Below are 8096 nucleotides of genomic sequence, written 5' to 3'. Positions count from 1 at the left end.
AGGGCGGGGCCACAGCTGGGGGCGCGGCGCTGGCATCGGCGTGGCATCTCGGGTGGGGAGGGGGAAAGGGCTGTGAGGAGAGCGCCCGGCCAGCTGAGCAGGGAGAGCGTGGGATTCCTACTCCCAGTGGCCGGGGGCGAGCCCCACGCTGAGCCAGGATGGTTTTTTCCCCCGCTTACGGTTCTACGGCCGCTGGGCGGTTCAACCGCCTCAGCCCCCTCCACTTCCGGTCACCTGAGGGGAGCGCAGCCGCCCAGCCTGAGGGGCCGCAGGCGTGCTGAGGGACCGGCGCTGGCCTGAGCGTTTTGTGACTAGTAAACACTGTACTGCTGAAAAAAGTACTTTTTAAAAATGATCTGGACCAGGGGTCCTCAAACTACGGTCCGCGGGCCGGATACGGCCCCCAGGGTCCTCAATCCGGCCCCCGGTATTTACAGACCCCCCGCCCTCCCCCTCCGGGGGTTGGGGGGGGAACCAAGCAGCCGCAGATGGCTGCCTGCCACTGCGTCCGCGCGCCAGCCCCCTGGTTAAAAAGTTTGAGGACCCCTGATCTTTACGCAGAAATCGAATTGATGCCAAAACGGCAAAGAGCAACTGCTCAGAGATTAATTTTGTCTTTAAGCAGCGAAGCTATTTATTTTGTGCGACTTTGGGGAGCTAGCCGGTTCACACTGGACAAACTAGCTCCAAAGTTTTCAGTGAAAAGTCTGGTAATTTAAACAGTTTTTGTGAGAGGTTACAACATCTTTATATACATACATACTCATTTGATTTTGACATTAATCATCCTATTCATAATAGGTGGGGTCTAGGTGGAGTAAACCTTTCAGCTTTATTTGTTCAACGATCTCCTGACTCATGATCTCCTCATCTCCTTCAGGTGCCCACCTTGCCTTTTCTAATTGTTCAGAGCATCCTCAGTGGAACAAAACAGGCCATGCAGTCTCTATCTTATCTCAACATAAACAGAGCATCACCCAGAGCATTATACCAAACTCATCTTGCTCTGTTACAGAATGTACAGTAAGATTGCCGATGATCCTAAACTAGGAGCAGCTGTGGACTCCCTCAAGGGTACAGAGACCTCACAGAGAGATCTGCCTAGACCAGAGAGCTTGGCAGTCACCCATCGACTGGAATTCCACAAGAGCAAGTGTGGGATTCTCCACCTGGGATGGGGTTATCCTGGTTACATGTACAAACTAGGGGAGCGACATGCGGAATCAGACTCCACAATCTATCAGATTGTAAAGTAGGTGTGTTTATTCAGCACTGGGCAGCACGGAGGGGGGGTAGTTCCACCAAAGCCGTGTGTGCCTGGGGCAACAACTTGCCTCACTTTATACAATCAAGTGTTGCATAAAGTTTTCCAGTGTGCCTATACATATTCGTGACCTATCCCCGCTTTGTATTAAGATTAGTTCCAAGAAGTCATTTCCATAAGTCCCTCCCAACTGCACTTGCGTGGTGCCTCTTGGTGGTGGTCATGGGGGTGGTGGGAATGAAGGCTTGGTAGTATTCCTCGTTCTGGACTTTTTACCTTCTCTCTTCGCACAGAGTTGTTCCTTGGTCTTTGTCCAAACTATAGAGTTGGTTTTAGCTAGTTCTCATCAGGAACTGTCCTTCAGGAGGAACTGCAGACTCCTTGCTTCAGTTAATTTACACAATGGTTAGTAAAACAAGGCATTATTTATCAACAACAATCTAGGTAATCGTTAAGCAATTAGATCTACTAAAATTTATTTAAACCCTTCCCTCAGGAGGAGAGGCTGCAGAGCAGCTCTTCAGAAAGAGATCTGGGCGTTTGGGTTGATGGCAAGTGAACAGGAGTCAACAGCGTGCCCTGGCATCCCAAAGGGCCAACCATGTCCTGGGGCGCATCAAACACAGCATAGCTAGCCAGTCGAGGGAGGCGATTGGCCCGCTCGACACTGCACTGGTGCAGCCTCACCTCCACGTCTGCGTGCAGTTTTGGTACCATCAAACTACTAGAGTGTGTCCAGAGGAGGGTGACCAAGATGGTGAAAGGTCTCGAGGGCAAGACTGAGGAAGAGCGGCTGAGGTCATTTCGCTTGTTCAGCTCAGAGAAGAGAAGGCTGAAGTGTGACCTCATGGCAGTCTGCAACTTACACAAGGGGATAAGAGGAGCGGGAGGTGCTGTCGTCCTCTCCCTGGTGACCAGCAATAGGACAGGAGAGAATGGAATGGAATGCAGCTGCATCAGGGGAAGTTCAGCTTCAGCATTAGGAGAAAGTTCTTCTCTGAGAGGGTGATTGGCAACTGGAATGGGCTCCCCAGGAAAGTGTTTGTGACACCAAACCTCTCACAGTTCAAGGAGCGTCTAGATGATGATGTTAGTTGTATGATTTAGAATCAGGTAGTCCTGCAAGGAGCAGGGAATTGGACTCGACAATTCTTGTGGATCCCCTTCAAACCGGACATAATCTATGACTCTATGATTCTACAATAATAAACTGAGGGCTGTACAAGGTTAGGATGTTTCATGGTAACCTGACCCACAGGGAGGCAGAACTCTTCCCAAAACGGCCGGTCTCAATGGCAGACCGGGGACGCAGTGAATTAATCATTTTGCTATGCTTGGGTGTGTAGCTCTGGCTTTACCTACTAAACTTAGCTCAACCCACAAGTTTTCCCACTTTCAGATTCTCTCCATCATTCCACTGGGGGAAAGTGATTGAGCAGCTGTGTGATGTGAAGCTGCCTGGTGGTATTAACCCATAACCCCTGGGAAGCCAAAGCCCAGTGAATCACGAAAAAAGAGCCCACTGCACAAGCTCCTCAGCAAAATGATCCCTGACTCTGTGTCAGTGAAGCTTTCAGCACCCTATGCCTGCGACAAAGTGATACAAAGACCCTTACAAACACAACACTTGTGTATTAAAGAAGTGATTTGTTGACATCTTTTCAAAATGGTGAAACTCCTAGAGGGAATGGGCTCCTGTCAAAGAGGGTGTGCAGTCACTGCCCAGGCGGCAATGTGAGTCTCTGTGGTAGGGCTCCTGGGAATGCCTCTTCATCTGTGTCAGGCCCCGCGCCCCACAGTGCGCTTTTGCTGTGGAGGAAAGGTGAGGCAGCAATTGCCGTTGCAAACAGAACAGTGTGTTGTGCGTGTCCGATGCGCTCTGTTGTGCAGCACCAGCTCTCCGAGGAGTGTCTTGAGGACTGGCCCTGTGCATGAAGAACTGAACCTCTCCCATAGCACAGCTCTCTGGCTGCGTCCTGCTGCTGGCAACAGTGGCCTCTGCCTACCTGATGCTCAGGAAGATGTCCGTGTCATCCTGCTGCAACCCAAACATCATCTCAGTCAGGAGGGCAGCTTTGGAACCGGACATCAGCCGGACCTTGCAGGAGCGCCTGGAGGGCAGCACTGTCAGACCGCAGTGTTCCGACTTAGGCAAACGCTGCCAGGCTGCTTTTAGCAATATCTGGAACCAGCGGGTGGTTTCCTCCATGTCCAGGTAGGGGCCAGTGCAGAGGGTGCCTAGGAGGCTGGCACCCTGATTTTCCATCAGCTCCTCCTTGGGGTGGTGGATGAAGCACAGCGCGCCCTCCACCAGCTGTTCCTGCCCGCAGGTGCACTTCAGCTCTACGCGGAGCATGGGGTTCCTCAGCAGCTCCCCCTCTGTGGTGCCCCTCTCCATGTGGAAGGCATGTCCTTGGGGGGGCTCCAGGGGCACGAGCAAGCGGTAGACAGCGTAAGTGTTGTGGGGAATCCAGTCTTGTAAGGCAATGCCCACACTGATGGCTGGCTTCAGTCGTGGCACGAAACTGGTCCTGGGGAGTTCTTGGCAGACATAGAGAAGATTATTCAACAGCTGCTGCAGCAGCTCAGACAGTTCTGACAGATCCGGGGGGCACTTGGTTGAAACACTTGCCACATCCAGCACAACACTGGGTTCCTCTTCTTGGTCCTCCTTATGCGCCTTGTTTTGGGAGCTGCCCTCCTTGCTGCTGCTCTCTGGCTGATGGCTGCTTTTGCTGGGACAGCACCACAGCACTAAGCACAGGACCAGGGGTGCAGCAATGGCCCGTAACCAGAAGAGCTGCTGGGCAGCCAAGAGCAGGGCTCCCCAGGTAAAGCCGCTCTTCTGCTCCAGCTCCTGCAGCAGCCGAGACATCTCCTGGTTCAGCTGCTGGGCACGCTGCTGCATGCGCTCATGTGTGGCATCATCCAGCTCATCACCAACCATCTGTTGTTGCTGGATGAGGCTTACTACCAACCAATAGAAGAACGTTGCAGCCATGGCCTGCAGGAGGAGAGAGAGAAGGGCTTCAGTGGGGCTGGGCAGGAGGGAGCTGGCTGTGGGAGCCGCAGGGAGCTGGGGGCAGGCAGGAGAGGGGGTGAGCCAGCTGGGAGGCAGCAAGGCCTGCGCCCAGCCCCAGCACCCGGGCGTCCCCATGCCCTGCCCAAGGCGCTCCTGCCAGCGGCTGGGCCCTCGATGCAGGGTGAAATAACTAAAACTTTGCACCCCGTAGTAGCAAACCCATATACGCTTTTAACAAAGTTGAGGATCACTTGATTTGGGTTACAGTGTTAGACTTAAAAGATGCCTTTTTCTGTCTACCCCGAGCTCAGGAAAGTCAAAAGCTTTTTGCTTTTGAATGGGAGTCTCTCAACAGAGGGAGAAAGGTGCAGCTAAGCTGGACGGTTTTACCACAGGGATTTAAAAATAGTCCCACTTTGTTTGGTAACCAACTAGCCAAAGAATCGGAACAATGGCAACAGCCACTGGGAGGTGGCGTTCTTCTACAATCTGGAGATGACTTATTAATAGCGACCGAAACAGAAGAAGGTGTACAACGGACGATCTCTCTTGTAAACTTCTTGGGTTTAAGTGGCTATAGAGTCTCCCAACAGAAAGCACAGCTGGTGCAAGAAAAAGCGGCATACCTGGGATACGAAGTCTCCGCTGGGCAACGCTCCCTGGGAAGAACAAGGAAGGAGGCTGTCTGCCAGACACCCAGACTGGAAACGGTGAGAGATCTACGAACCTTTCTAGGAACGACAGGTTCGTGTCGTCTATGGCTATATCAGTATGGACTACCTGCAAAGCCTTTATCTGATCCGCTGAGCACAACCCGAATCAACGTAACATGGACTCCCGAGGCAGACAAAGCATTCAAGGCTGAAATGAGAAGGCAGGGTGAGAGCCCACCCGCGGGGGCCAGCCTTTCTCCCCCAGCCCTCGTCCAGCCCAGCCTCCCGCCACGTGTGCACTCACGGTTGGCCCAGGCCTGCTGGCGCCCCTGGTAACTGTCCCCATTGTGACATCTGACGTCCCAGGCCTGCTGGCGCCCCTGGTAACTGTCCCCATTGTGACATCTGACATCCCAGGCCTGCTGGCGCCCCTGGTAACTGTCCCCATTGTGACATCTGACATCACCAGAGCGCATCACAGGCACGGCCACCGGCCAGCCCGGCCTTTGGCCCCAGCCCGCCTCAGCGGCTCACAGCTGCCCTGGTGTACTCCTTGAGGCTGGGCTAGAGTTAATTTCCTTCACAGCCGCTTGCCATGTGATACGCACGCTGCTATAGTTTGGACGTATTGTCATATAGAATCAGAGAGTCGTTTAGGTTGGAGAAGGCCTTTAAGATCACCGAGTCCAACCGCAAACCCAGCACTGCCAAGTCCACCAATAACCCATGCTGCGGTGCGCCACGTCTGCGCGTCTTTTAACTACCTCCAGGGATGGTGCCTCCACCACTTCCCTGGGCAGCCTCCTCCAGTGCTTGACAACCGTTTTGGTGAAGAAATCTTTCCCAGTATCAATCTAAACGTCCCCTGGTGCAACCTGGGGCCTTTTCCTCTTGTCCTAGCGCTTGTTACGTGGGACAAGAGACCGACATGCACCTCGCCACAACCTCCTTTCAGGCAGCTGCAGAGAGCGCTAAGATCTCCCTTCAGCCTCCTTTTCTCCAGGCTCAACACCCCAGTTCCCTCAGCCGCTCCTCGTCAGACTTGAGCTCCAGAACCTTCACCAGCTCCGCTGCTCATCTTTGGACGCGCTCCAGCACCTCAGTATTTTTCTTGTAGTGAGGGGCCCAAAACTGATCGCGCTGCTCGAGGTGCGGCCTCAGCAGTGCCGAGCACAGGGGGACCATCATTCCCTAGCCCTGCTGGCCGCACTATTTCTGACACAGGCCAGGGCGCTCTTGGCCTTCCTGGCCACCTGGCCACACTGCTGGCTCATATGCAGCCGGCCGCTGACCAACACCCCCAGGTCCTTTTCCTCCAGGCAGCTTCCCAGCCACTCTGCCCCAGGCCTGTAGGGTGGCGTGGGGTTGCTGTGGCCCAAGTGCAGGGCCTGGCACTGAGCCTTGTTGAACCTCATGGAATTGGCTTTGGACATCAACCCAGCCTGTCCACACCCCCCTGCAGAGCCTTTCTGTCTTCAAGCAGATGAACGCTCCTGCCCAGCTTGGTGTCGCCTGCAAACTTACTGAGGGAGCACTCAAGGCCCCCGTCCAGATCGTCGAGAAAGAGATTAAACAGAACTGGCCCTGGGACTGAGCCCTGGGGAACACCGCTTGTGGCTGGCCACCAGCTGGATTTAACTCCTTTCGCTACCACTCCTTAGGCCTGGCCACCCAGCCAGCTTTTGGCCCCGCAAAGAGTGCAGCCGTCCAAGCCATAAGCAGCTCGTTTCTCAGCAGAATGCTGTGGGAAATGGCGTCAAAGGCTTGTCAGACGCTCACAGCTTTTGACCCAGGCGGCTCCCTTGGTGCTGACCACTGTGCTTGTGGTCGAGGGTGTGCTCTTGGTGCCTTTGGGACAGCAGCGGGTGTGGGGTGGTATATCTCCTGATATCCTGGTGGCGGGACGGGGCCTCTCCACGGCACGATCTCTGTGCTGCTGTGCCATTGCGAGAGGACATTGCTTCCAAAGAGATGTTTCCCAAGGGGCATGACGGGGTGCGGGTGGACGTTTCCCAGCAGGCAACTCCCGCTGCCGAGAGAGCACCGTCTTCTCCATGTCCAGCATGTTCACTTCTGTGGTACCAGCTCCCTGGGGAGTGTCTGGCACGGGCAGATTCTCCAGCCGGACCCCAGTGAACACGTGGAGGCACATCAGCGGTGCCTCCCGCTTGGTCCCTGCCCAGCCGCAGCTGCCAGGGAGTTTCTGAGCCTGTGTGGCATTGCCACCGTGGCCGTGAAAGTGTGAAGGGGAAGCAGGGTGACTATCATCTTTGCAGCCACTGTGGTCTTCAGCGGCCGCTGCGCTGGGATAGACCACTGAGAGGAGGATGCTGCCGCTCTCGTCAGAGGGCCGCGGTGCAGGCATTTCCCTTCCGTTTCGGTGTCCCGCATTCTGCCCTCTCCTGCCCTGCGGTATGAGGTCAGGTGAATGTCCCCAGCTCCCAAGAGACGCAGCTTCTCAAGGGTAGATCCACGATGATGGAAGCCAAAACCTTGAGCCCCAGCTACGCAGCCAGGCACTCTTCTATTCAGCATGTCTCCTCCTTGCTGAAGCCCCTCCTCTGCCTGGGAGGATGGAGGAGAACACCACCTGCGCTCCTGATTCTTTTAGCATTGCTCCGCGGGGCTACAGTTTGATTTGATGGTCCTCAGCTGCCTCGTCACAGCATCACTAGACCTTACATTGCATAGTAGGAGTGGACGATAACCTGTAGGCTTCAGCAGGCTTGGCAGCCTGTCGGTGACGTCACGACTGTGAACTCCTGGTGGGCAGCAAGCTTCTCTAGAGAAACTGTCTGGGCAGCAGACAGGTGCTTCGGTGCCTCTCAGGACAGACGCTCCAGCTGCTAATACTTAGGCGCTTTCCTGGTGGCACTGGTTCTGATGCAGGTGGCTGGGTGGGTGGCTCAACTTGGCCTCCTGGACTTCTCCTGGATCCTGTCCCTTACTCACGTGCTCTGAATGCCCCAATCGCAGACTACCATGCCTGCCTCCGAGCCCCTCTAACACCTCTGTGAAACCCCCCCGTTGCCTGGCAGCACCGATAAGTAACCGTAGCGAGACCAGCTCCAGGGTCGTTTACATCAAGAACGCGGCAGGTGGGACGTGATGCCACGTGATGCCATAGAATTGCAGCTGCTTTGCAAAATAATAGTAT

Source organism: Falco peregrinus, chromosome 1, assembly GCF_023634155.1.
Source record: "Falco peregrinus isolate bFalPer1 chromosome 1, bFalPer1.pri, whole genome shotgun sequence".
In the NCBI taxonomy this organism is placed as follows: domain Eukaryota; kingdom Metazoa; phylum Chordata; class Aves; order Falconiformes; family Falconidae; genus Falco; species Falco peregrinus.
The sequence above is the reverse complement of the archived record's forward strand: the minus strand, read 5'-3'. Positions refer to the sequence as shown.